The 10,808-nt window shown below is 43.0% G+C and overlaps 1 long non-coding RNA gene across 10 annotated transcripts; it reads left to right on the top strand.

Annotated features, from left to right (window-relative positions):
• The first annotated feature begins 1,245 nt into the window (after window positions 1–1,245).
• LOC123114028 (uncharacterized) lies at window positions 1,246–7,628 on the top strand. 10 transcript variants are annotated; one of them, XR_006456379.1, is made up of 9 exons: window positions 1,247–4,396; window positions 4,666–4,915; window positions 5,107–5,173; window positions 6,046–6,082; window positions 6,202–6,312; window positions 6,397–6,490; window positions 6,653–6,737; window positions 6,959–7,055; window positions 7,142–7,628. It is a non-coding gene; the product is annotated as an uncharacterized lncRNA (long non-coding RNA). The 10 variants fall into 10 exon arrangements; XR_006456381.1 differs by having other exon boundaries at window positions 1,248–4,396; window positions 5,147–5,173; window positions 6,217–6,312; XR_006456382.1 differs by lacking the exon at window positions 5,107–5,173 and having other exon boundaries at window positions 1,246–4,396; window positions 5,962–6,082; window positions 6,217–6,312.
• Window positions 7,629–10,808: the final 3,180 nt, after the last annotated feature.

Raw genomic sequence — 10,808 nt, 5'->3', positions numbered from 1 at the left:
GCATGAGGAATTGGGTACAACAACTTCTCCCTTCTCAAGAAGAACCAGTTAGCGGAAGGCCAAATCTATGGCGAGCTTGCGAGCGAGGAGGCCGGGGCGTCCAAGACCGCAGAGAATTCCAACCACGTCACAGAGCAATGGGTGTTCTATGAGGCCACGCGCACTCGCACCGCCTGCAACATTGTCATGACACAATTCGATGCGGAGGCGGCGTAGGCGACCGCAGACGAGAATGTCAACCATTGTGCATCCTTCACGCCGTCAATGATGCTTCGAGGGCCCTGATTCCACGACCAGGCCGGTCTATCCATGTTCATAATCAACCTCACAACCGGTGACGGCCAGGCTGCAGACTTCGATGAGGAGGAGTAGGGCCTAGGAGGCAGCGAGACCTCGAGTCCCGTGAACCGATCCGTGTCCTATGTCCTACTCTTGCTCATCGGCGACCACACCTTCACTTTGCGTGGCTCAGCTGGCTGCCGGACATGGACACGGCCGCCCGGCATGGGCACGAACGAGAAGAATAAGGACTTGGAGGGTGTGTGCCGCTTTAGGGCTTCTTTGGATCACAGGATTTGCAAAACAAAGGAATAGGAAAAATGGAGGATTTGATTGCCATGACATAGCCAATCCTGTGGATTTTTTCCAGAGGTCAGACCTCATGTGTAAATTCCTTTGGAATCAGCACCTTGGAGACCCAATCCTGAGGAATTTTAATGGCCCAATCCTTTGATCCAAATGTGTTTCATAGGAAACAATCCTGAGGATTGATATCCCATGAAAATCCTGTGAAAATCCTCCAATCCAAAGAAGGCCTTAGATTTAGACTAGGTTTAAGCCCGGTAGCTTTTATTTGATGAAATATGTCGGAAATGTAAAGATTTTCGCACGATTTAGATTAAAATCATCCAACTTGCAGGTATTTGGTCCGGTTTGTTTAAATACAGTTTGAAATGCGCACGGGCTTGATTGGATAGCCGACTCCTGTATAAATGTTCGTGTCCAACAAGTATTTCTGAACGAAAGGAGTACATTTCTAAGACACGGCACTGAGTCCTCTCAGAAGGAAAAAAAAAAAGACACGGCACGGCACAGTCGCTACTGTAGAAATTCTCGTGTCCGCCCTAAAAAAGGTGTTCGCCCCCCAAATCCCAACGGGAAGCACCGCCGCCGCCCTCGCCTGCCCACCCGATCCGGATCCGGCCCAAACCCACGCCCTCCACGCTCCACTTTCCTTTTTAGTTCCGCCTCCACGCCACGCCTGCTCGCCGAAGCCGCGTCCGAGGCTCCGGCTGCCGCCACCGCCTCTGCCCCGGCTATAAAGGCGCGCCCTTTGGCCGCCCCGCTCCTCCTCCTCCTCTCTTCGTCCGCGCCGCGCCACTCGCCTCCTCGCCGCGCTCTGGCCGGCCCGCTCCTCCTCCTCCTCCTCTCTTCGCCCGGGCCGCGCCTCTCGCCTCCTCGCCGCGCTCGGGCCGGTCTGCTGCTCCTCCACTCTTCGTCCGGGCCGTGCCGTTCTCCTCCCCGCCGCGCTCTGGCTGGTTTGCTGCTCCTCCTCCTCCTCCCCCTCTCCTCATCCGGGCCGTGCCTCTGTCCTCCTCGAGTCGCTCGTCCTCCATCGATTCGTCCGTTTAGAACCGCGTCTGGATTTGGTTTTGCTCGCCCTCGCCGTCGCCGGTTTAGATAGAAGAATCCCGCCTGGTCTGATTTTGCTCCTTCTTGCTGTCGTCCGTTTAGAATCGCGTCTGGATTTGATTTTGCTCGTCCTCGCCGTCGCCGGTTTAGATAGAACGCCGCCTGGTTTGATTTTGCTCGTTCTCGCCGCCGTTCGTCCGTTTAGAGTCGCGTCTGATTTGATTTCGCTCGTGCTCGGTTCGTCGGTTCAGAATCGCTTCCGAGTTGATTTTGCTCGTCCCCGCCGTTCGTCAGTTTAGAGTCGCTTCCCCTGATTTGGTTCTGCTCGTCCTGGCCGTCGTCCGTTTTTCCTCGCCCCCGTCGTCGCCCCGATGCGCTCGCGTGTTCTTGGTCCGTCTCGTCGAGGGTCTCCGTCTGGTTTGTGATTGAGAAATTTCTGCGTGCGCTTCTTCTGTTGTCTGAGAGACACTTTGGATCCTGCGTTTCTTGTTCGTGTCAGCGCGAGTGTTACAGGAACGGCCGAGTCTTGGTTTTGAAATTGGGTTACGGCCGGAGATGAGGAAACGGAGAGCAACTGTCAGTTTGTCGTGCTAGTTCAGATCTCAAACGACTAGCTTGTTCGTGTTCGTCCGTCAGAGACGTGCTCTTTGATACTCTGGTTCCTCTGTCGATTCTGAATGTACCGGCTAGCTTGTTTCCCTTTGGGCAGGCGTGTGTGCTCTCATCCTAGATGCAGGGGTGATTCTTTACGGTTCTTCTTATGGGTGTTACACTGTTACTGCTTCTGTTCTTTTCAATTGGTTATTACTTCCTATCAATGCTTTGCTTCTGTTCCCATATATTGCTAGGCCGTGGGTGCCATTTCTTGCAGGCAGGCAGAGCAGAAAAGTTTTAAAAGATTGCAAACCATGTGGCATGCTGCCTGACTAATTGAACACCTGTTGCTGCTACTGTTGGACAAGGTTTCCTTCTGTTATTCCTCGTGTTGCTATTTCCATTTTCATACGAGTACTATATGAGGTGCTGGTAGTTAGTTCCCCTTAGACTTCGTTCTAGATTGCATAGCATAACTGCAGAAATTTTTCGTTGCACACCTGGGCATATAATTCCACTGTGAGCATAACTTCAGAATTTATTTATCTGTGAAAGCACTTTCGTCACATGTTTTTTATCAATGCTGCTCACTTTTGTCACGCCCCTTTTGTTTGTCCTGTTAAATTTGATGGAGCAAATTTTGTACTCACTGGTTAAAATGTCGAGAATGCTGACTTCTGTATTTGTCGCTATGTTTGTTTATAACCTGGTTGTGATCTAATATAGTGTAAATCTGCTAATTTTCTTAGTTTGATTTATGTTCAACGCAAGTAACATTTATTTAGCCAAATTTTGCTACTTCTGAGAACTTTGTTTTTAGATGTGTTGTATCCATAATTGCCTATTCTGATATTTGCATTGATCTTTCTATATAAAGTCATTGGCATGTCATGTTGTGACCTATATACCTCTGTGGTTGGCAGTATCTTTGCCCTTTGATTCTGCTCATCCTCGCTGTCGTCAGTTTAGAGTCGCGTCTGATTTGATTTTGATCTCCTCGTCGTCGTCCGTTTAGAATCTCGTCTGATTAGATTTTATCGTCCCGTCTGATTAGATTTTATCGTCCTCGCTGTCGCCCTGATGCGCTCGCATGTTCTTGGGTCGTCTCGTCGAGGGTATCCGTCTGGTTTGCGAACTAAAATTTCTCTTTGAGAAATTTCTGCGTCCATTTCTGTTATCTGAGAGACATTCCAGATCCTGTGTTTTCTGTTCGCGTCGGCGTGACGGTTGTAAGAACGATCAGGTCTAGTTTCGTAATTGGATTACATACGGAGACGGGGACCAATGTCAGTTTGCCGTGCTAGTTCAGATTGGTTTCACTTTCTGGAACTTCTTTATAGCTTTCTGAGTTTAATACTTGGATCTTGCATGTATTAGCTTTCTGTTTGTACCCCTATCTATGTCTGACTGTGTGTGTGTGTGATGTGCTCCTATCTATGTATGTTTCTTTGTCTGTTTCATGTGTGCAAGCGTTCCATTGTCTGTGTGTGACTGTGTGTGTGATGTGCCCCAATCTATGTATGTTTCTTTGTCTGTTTTATGTGTGCAAGCGCTCCATTGCCTGTGTGTGACTGTGTGTTTGACTGCTTAGATGGGGTGATTCTGATTGTGTTACTGCTTATATGGTCTGTCCAATTGGTTCCTTCTTCATGCTTTGCTTGTGTTCCAATGTCGTCTCCCCATATATGGGGATGTGTTCAGGGATGCAAACCATGTAGGCCATTTCGAGCAGGCAGGGATCCAGAGACGTGCATTGGTCAGGCTTCTCTCCTACTGATAGATGATAATAGGCTGAGCAGGAAAAATTGACTCTTGTAACACTCACTTGCTTGGCTTCCACTCCTTTGCGTGGCCGATTTGGCATCCAATGCATCCCATGCCTATCTTATTTCTCACTCACTCATCACAGCACCCATTTCCCTGTTTTTGTTCCTTATTTTCCTTGTCATAATAGTCATGTTTACCATGGTGTTTGACAATGCATTATTTGTCATATCTGTATTTCGTTATGTCTTATGTGGATATCATATACTTTTTTTTGTATTACTGCTGTTCAGTCCACTGGAATAATGCTTTTCTAAGTATTTCAGGTAGGATATAGACAAATGTCACATTTGCTCTTCCTTTTGTTGCTAAGGACACTGATTGGTTGGGTTTGCTTACAGCGCAGGTATATTAATGTTTTATACATTTTGTGATGCTGATGTCTGTAGTCCCAAAACGCTTATTTAGCCATGTTTTCCTTGTTCACTTCACAAGATTATGTATTCATGTTGATAGTATGTTACTCTTTCCAGGACTGATATAATTCTATAAAGAATCATTGAATATGTTTTTACATTTTGATGCTGATGTCTGTAGTCCCAAAACGCTTATTTAGCCATGTTCTCCTTGTTCACTTCACAAGTATTCATGTTGATAGTATGTTACTCTTTCCAGGACAGATAATTCTATAAAGAATCATTGGAATATTTCTTTGAGAAAGAAGTTAGATGTCTGGCACCAGAAATATTTTGGCAATTCGAAGACTTCATGATGACTTCAAGAATAAACAGAAGACGGCTTCTTCTGAGGGCCATCTTGATCTGAACAGCTCATCATTCTAATTTTAGCTCACCTCTACAGTCATACAAACTGGCATGCCGAGGACTGCTCAGGGTTCCTATCGCTTTCTGTTTTACCAACTAAGGTAATCAAAATTTAATCTTCAGCTTGCAAATTTATCACCTTATGGGAGGGAAACGTTTGCATGTACATGACCTCTGATTATCTACATATATACTTGAATTGCTTTGAATTTGTCGGACTACTATTCTACATGATGTTCTCCATGATTCACTTGATTTGTTAATTTGAGTATTTTCCTGGTGAGTTCTTTAGGTTCATCTTGTGACACAAAATACAATTTTGGTACATGCAGACTCTTAAATTTCGTGATAAAGAAAAGGTACTCCCTAATTTGCTCTCTGGCTCTCTTAAACTTGTCTTTGTTTGTATAACAGTAGTGGCCTCCTGGCTTGTAGTTGGGTAATGCAGAGAGAGGTCTGGAATTGAAGCTATAAACTAAAATAATGCAGAGTTAAAGGTTCTGAACTGGAAGCTTGAACAAACAGCTTACTTTTTTTCATGTCTTCGATTAGTTTCATCCTATCTATGTCTGTTTCTTGTGTGCAAGCACTCCATTGTATCTGTGTGACTGACTCTGTGTGTGACCGTGACTGTGCGTGTGACTGACTGTGTGTGACCGTGAGTGTGTGTGTGACCGTGACTGTGCGTGTGACTGACTGTTTGTGTGTGTGACTGACTGTGTGTGTGTGTGTTTCTTTGTTTGTTTCTTGTGCAAGCGCTCCATTGTGTGTATGTGTGTGTGTGTGACCGTGACTGTGCGTGTGATTGACTGTTTGTGTGTGTGACTGACTGTGTGTGTTTCTTTGTCTGTTTCTTGTGCGCAAGCGCTCCATTGTTTGTGTGTGTGTGCTGTGACCGTGTGCCATTTTATGATTGTGACTGTATTTGACTCTGTGTGTATTGACTGTGTGTCATTGTGCAAGCGCTCCATAACTACCTATTGGCACCTGATAATGCATGGATATTTCTATATAAGGTCACTAGCATGTTATTTTATGACCTACATACCTCTGTAGTTGGTAGTATCATTGCCCTTTGGACACTCTTCAATGCATTGCTGTATATTTATGATGTTTGTGCTCAGAATGATGTATATGTAGAATCCAGGGGTGTATGGAGGTTTTCATGATGGCTAATTTGATTAATTATTATGGTTGTTCTGATGGTGTGCTTCTGCTGTTTGAACTGAAGTTGTGTATCGCCCATCAACCTGGTCTGTGTTTGTATGGTAATCCCTCTCGAATTTAACTCCTTCCAATTTTGTACACGATATTTATCTTATGGCTGGTAATACCTTATGAATGCATATCCTACATTTTAGTGTGGTGAGCTCACATATTGTGTCAGTATCTACCTATGCAGCTGAATTATTTCCGGATAGGACAGAGGTGCAATGTTTACATCCATGGCAGAAGGTTCTTTAACACCGAACTCATCAAAGGTCCTTGGGCTCAAAAGGTTTGTCATTGCACTCCTGACTTTGCTCGAGAAAAAAAGCTTTTGCACATTTTTTTAGTTATATTTATGATATTTTTTCTACAGGAAGATAACAAAATTATTGACCTTGTTAACAAGTATGGACCAACAAAAATGATCTCATTGCAAGTGGACGTATAGGCAAGCCATGTCGGGAGAGGTATTCTTTTGATTGTTTTATTTTTATATGGTTTGCTGAAATGCATTTTTCCCCTCTGCGCAAGACAAATGGGGGATGTTTGCTAATTCAGAAACACACTGGTTACATAAAGAACTGAATGGTAAATAATTCGCATCATAAACCTCTGTTGATGCATTGCAGGTCAGCTACTAGAACTTCCTGCTACTGATCCTGGGATGTTCCAAACATGCTCCGGAACATGTTCAATTTATCCACCCTAGGACAGGTGACTACTATGCTCCTTTTATGATTCAGTGTAGCTAGTACTCAAATCATGGATAGTCCATTCTGTCATCACAGCGCGACCAGATTCACTCTGATTTGCAGTTTATTTGGTGATGGCAGAATGAACCCACCTGTGATCTACCATGCTTCTTTATTATTCAATGTCTTGTTATTACTTTCTAATGCTTTCTTCTCTTTGCATCGGATCCACTTGCTATGCAGCCACTGCCATGACACAACAGGTATGCTTGATTTTTAGGCTACTTGGCATGCTCAGCGTGTTTACGTCGGTGGACTTCCTCCAATCGCTAATGAACAGGTAATTGCCTTGAGTAACTTGTTATTTCTCGGCGTCTCTCTCTCTATCCGCAGTCCGTGCTAACTATTTTGTTCTTCTTTTTGCAGATGGTTGCTCTATTCTTCAATCAAGTTATGGCTGCTATCGGGGGAAACGCATTTGGTCTAGGTGATGCAGTTGTTAATATGAAGCTGATTTTTGAATTCATACAAAAACATCTTAGGTGGCTTAATCATCTGATTGTGTGTGTGTGTGACTGACTGACTGTGTGTCTCTGTGGCTGTGTGTCTGTGGCTGTGTGTGTGTGTGACTGACTGTGTGTTCTATGTCTTGTGTGTGTGACTGACTGTTACTGTGTCGTGTGTGTGTGACTGTGACTGTGTGTGTTGGCTGACTTTGTGTGTTGGCTGACTGTGTGTGACTGACTCTGTGTGTTGGCTGACCCTGTGTGTGACTGTGTGTTTGTTTGTTTGTTTGTTTGTTTGTTTGTTTGCTTCATGGTCTGTCTTGTATGCTTTGCGTGTCTTGTATGCTTTGCGTGTCTTGTATGCTTTGCTGAATGATTGCTGTTGTATGATTGGTGTTTTGTTTGTTGTGGTGTAACACTGCCTTTGCCGGTCCCAAGCCCGGATGTGAAAATGTGGAGGGAGCTGCAGTACCTTCGTTGTATTGTTTGCATTACACACAGTTTGCATTACCTTCTTTGTGGTTACCTTCTTTGTTTGCATTACACACAGTTTGCATTACCTTCTTTGTGGTTACCTTCTTTGCATGTGATTCAAGCTTTGAAATCATCCTTCCTTGCTATGAAAAACCTAGGCATGCCAGGAACTTCCTGATTCCTTTCTCAAGCTGTATGAGGTCAGCGTTTACTTACGATAATAATACAAAAGGGAAGCGAATGCTGATTGTTCTGGGTGGTGTATGGCTTCCCTAGAAAATAAAATGCAGTCCGCCCTTGTTCATTTTGCTTAGGGACACCGACAGTCGAGCTTTGCGCACTAAATGTTGTTGAAATGCTATCTGTTTGGCTGTATACAAATTTCCCGACCATAGAATTCGTCTCGTCTCCTAAATTAATCCTACGGGTTCTAAATCTTGTCGGTGTGGATGTTCTTTTTTCTGCTACTATATATTGTCAAGTAAAAACGGCCCAGGTCGTTTGTCCCAAGTAACTGGGTGCTGCTAGCTCAAGTTGAGTTAGTAATGTCCTGAACACTATAAAACTGACGTCAGTTCTATACTGATCTTGCGTGAACACCCTTTACGCCCTCGGATGCATCACACGGATCTTGGCGCGAGGATTGCCATGTGAGGCGTAGAAATTGTTCGCGCTAACTGTCGGTGGAGCAAACGTTCCCTATGTCCCCCTTTCTCGCTCCACAAACGCTACTCCCCCACCTTTTCCGCCATCGTCTCGCGCTCCGCTCCGCAGATGATTCGGTATGGTATCGCACGGATCTTGGCGTGAGGATTGCCATGTGAGGCGCAGAAATTGTTCGCGCTAACATTCGCCTGAAACGCCTATGGTTTCGGGCCGGCCCGTTCGCGCTAAAATAAGTACACTAGAGAAAAAGGTTCCTGGCTGTAGCGTTGCACTGCTAGCCACTTATACACCACGGGTTCGTGTTTAATTAGAAGGTCACGACCTTGTGTTAAACAAAAAGCGTTGGGTTTTGACTGGTTTTGGTTTTTTTCGCTGTTTCTTCGTTTATTTTCTCTATTTTACTAGTTTTTTATTTTCTTTAGTTGTCTTTGTTTTTTTTTGAGTAAAATTCATTGGTGGTCATTGTAGTTGTCTCGCTGATTCGCTTTAGTCCCTGTACTTCAAAACTCAGTCCACTATATACTCATCTTGGTGATTATACGGTCACCGTCAAAACGTACAGCTTTGTATTTTCTCTACGTTGACCGGTCAACTCCCCACCCCCACACAGGTCCCACCTGTCAGTGAATAGAATAAAGAAAGAAAGAGAAGGATAAAACATTGCACGAGTGGGGATTCAAACCAGACAGTTGCGCGTGAGGGATCGCATGCACTAGCCACCTGAGCGCGAAACGAGTACTGTCATTGAGCAGAGCTTTGGTATTTTATACACATGCAATGCAACGCATGGCACAGACACGGGTATGCTTTTTTCATTTTAGAACCGCTAGTGTACGCTCACTATAAAGTACTCGTGATTTGTTTTTTTACAGGTCATATCAAAATATATTTCATAATGAATTTTTAACCACATCTACAAATACTTGTGTATTTTTTTACCCTAACTTTTTTATTTTTTATTTTTTTAAATGTGGAGCCTGAGAGCCAAAAAGCCTCACTCGTTTATTAGCAATTTAGCATACTATAAACATAATCATCTTAATAATACAAGAACGATAGATAATGAGAAAAAAAAACTAAATAGATGAGAGCAGAGAGTACAGGAGGTTAAACATTCCCGTATTATTCTCTTGATTAATACTGTTCATTGCTAAAGTGCGATGCCTGCCCCTCAAAGAAAAAGTGAGCTGCGTGCGTGCGTGTGTAAGTACTGTATAAAAGAGGTACGCCTCAGTACGATACACAAAGCCTTCTGTGCTCAGGTGGTTAGCGCGAGTGGATCTGCAGGTTAAGGCGGCGTTCGGCAGTCATCCGCGGACCGGAGCGCGCGGAGCGGGCTTTAATCAACTCCGCAAATTATGACCTTAATCAACTGGATTGCCGCTCCGCTCCGGTGCGGAGCCGCGGGAATCCAAACGCGGCCTAAGTCTCAGGTTCGACTCCCCGCTCGCGCATGGTTTTTTCCTGTCTTTATTATTTTCTTCTATTCACTGTTGGACCCGCGTGGAGGTGGGGAGTTGACCGGTCAACATAGAGAAAATACAACGCTGTACATTTTGACAGTGACCGTATAATCACCAAGATGAGTACATAGTGATCGTATTGACTAAGCTCTTAAGTATAGGAACTAAAGCGAATCAGCGAGACAAGTACAATGACCACCAATGAATTTTACTCTTTCTTTTTTCCTTTTTCACTAGCTTCTTCCTCTTCTTCATTTTCTCCATTTTTTTTCTTCTCATTTTTCATTGGTTTTCTTTCCTTTTCTCTCGGATTCTCCTTGTTTTTCTATACACATTTTTGGTATATATCTAACACATTTTTCTAATATACATGTTTAATATTCGTCTAGTGCAAAATTAAGATCTATTGATTAACATTTTCTGAATGGTCAATATTTTTTCAATATATAGTTAATATTTTTCAAATGCTTGATTAACATTTTTAAATACCTGGTTAACATTTTTTAATATAGGGTCAACATTTTTCTATACACATTTTACATTTTTTCAAACCCTTGTTTACAATTTTGTAATACAATTTTAAGATTTTTTCAATACATGGTCAACATTTTTTCTATAAACATTTAACATTTCTAAATGCTTGCTTAATATTTTTTTAAATATATGGTCAACATTTTTTTATGTGCACACTTAATATTTTTCAAATGCTTGATTAGCATTTTCAACTACAAGCTTAACATTTTTTTAATACATGGTCAACATTTTTTATAACAATTTCTAAATGCTTGATTAACATTTCTTAAATACGTGTTTAAAAAAGTCAAATGCTTGGATTAACATTTTTTTAAATGATCAACTTTTTCACACATGCTATATATTTTATACACTTTTAGTATACATGAGAAATATTTTCTCTACGTACATTTAACATTTTTCAAATGCTTGATTAGCATTTGTTACAAAATTATGCAAAATATTTTTTAA

The sequence above is a fragment of the Triticum aestivum genome, chromosome 5B (assembly GCF_018294505.1).
Source record: "Triticum aestivum cultivar Chinese Spring chromosome 5B, IWGSC CS RefSeq v2.1, whole genome shotgun sequence".
In the NCBI taxonomy this organism is placed as follows: Eukaryota; Viridiplantae; Streptophyta; class Magnoliopsida; order Poales; family Poaceae; genus Triticum; species Triticum aestivum.
Note: the sequence above shows the minus strand (reverse complement) of the source record. Positions and strands in the feature narration are given on the sequence as shown.